The sequence below is a fragment of the Odocoileus virginianus genome, chromosome 12, assembly GCF_023699985.2.
Source record: "Odocoileus virginianus isolate 20LAN1187 ecotype Illinois chromosome 12, Ovbor_1.2, whole genome shotgun sequence".
Taxonomy (NCBI): Eukaryota; Metazoa; Chordata; class Mammalia; order Artiodactyla; family Cervidae; genus Odocoileus; species Odocoileus virginianus.
Window position 1 is genome coordinate 50,400,915 of NC_069685.1, and position 1,711 is coordinate 50,402,625.

Below are 1,711 nucleotides of genomic sequence, written 5' to 3' on the forward strand. Positions count from 1 at the left end.
GAGCATCACGGGAAGGGTCGCGCGAAGCCTGGAGAGACTGAGGGACAGAGGGCGGGGCCTGGGCGAGACGGGCGGGGGGCGGGGGGCGGAGGCGGGGCCTGAGCGAGGCGGGCCAAAAGAGGAGGGGACGAGGGGCGGGGACCTGCCCTGCTGGTGAATTCCCCACGTGGTTTCCAGGAGGACTGCAGTGCTTCTTTTAAAAATGTAGATTTCCAGGTTCCGTCTCAGGGGATTCTGATTCAGACCAAGGGCAGGGTTCAGGGGGCAATATTTTTAACAAATGCACAACCAGTGCATTTGGGACAACACACACAACTAACGCAACCAGTGCATTTGGGACAACTCCCACTCCAGTGTTCTTGCCTGGAGAATCCCAGGAACGGATTCTGGTGTCTGGTGGGCTGCCGTCTATGGGGTCGCACAGAGTCGGACACGACTGAAGCGACTTAGCAGCAGCAGTAGCAACACAACCAGTGGAGGGACAGAAATCTTGGCACCCACTCTCCTAAAGCTACTAAATAGGGTTTTTTGAAGCACAGAGATCATATCACTGTCCTTGAATTTTTCTCTATCTCATATCTGTCCACACTTGCTTTACCGATATGCTTTTAGTCCCCTTAGGATCTCTGAGCTACGGTTTTATGTCAGGAATGGTATCTACCTCTAAGGGTTATATACCAGGAGGTCGCCAGATAACTTCTGGTCGCTGTGTTGTGATTGTGATGAGGGGAACAGATGAACACTTAATAACCTTTTTACAGACAAAAAAAAATGACAAAAATTAAATAGAATGATTTATAGGTCTTAAAAGAAAAAAACAAAGCAAATCTACTTTATCTGTACAAAGGGGCTTGAAGACTGCAAGACTCACTGAAGCCCCTCAGTTCTAAACTGCTGTTATTTATAGAAGTATTCCAGACCAGGGATGTTGGTTATTATACCTTTGATACTTCATCCACTTACAATTCAGAAGTGAATGTGAAAATACTTAAACATATCATGGTAATTACTCAAGAAACACATTTTCCAATTCAGAAGAATGCTAAAACAATATATATACCTAGGTTATTAAATTTATATATTAATAGCAAAGCTAAATCATCAAAATGACATCTTTAATACCTTCCTATGACATTCCAGAGAAAGTATCTAAAATATAACTGGATCAAATGTGTAATACAGATATTTCCAATTCATTCCTACAGAGTATTGCTTTAACAACTACCTGAAATTCTGAATTGATGCTTTTGAACTGTGGTGTTGGAGAAGACTCTTGAGAGTCCCTTGGACTGCAAGGAGATCCAACCAGTCCATCCTAAAGGAAATCAGTCCTGAATATTCATCAGAAGGACTGATGCTGAAGCTGAAACTCCAATACTTTGGCCACCTGATGCAAAGAATTGACTCATTTGAAAAGCCCCTGATGCTGGGTAAGACTGAAGGCAGGACAAGAAGGGGATGACAGAGGATGAGATGGTTGGATGGCATCACCAACTCAATGGACATGAGTTTGAGTAAGCTCTGGGAGTTGGTGATAGACAGGGAAGCCTGGCGTGCTGCAGTGCATGGGGATGCAAAGAGTCAGACATGACTGAGCAACTGAACTGAACTGAACTGAAATTCTGGACCAATTTTAATAACTGAGGTAAACTGATGTAATGCTTCTTTGTTTTTTGGCCATGCCACTTGGCATGTGAGATCTTACCTCCTC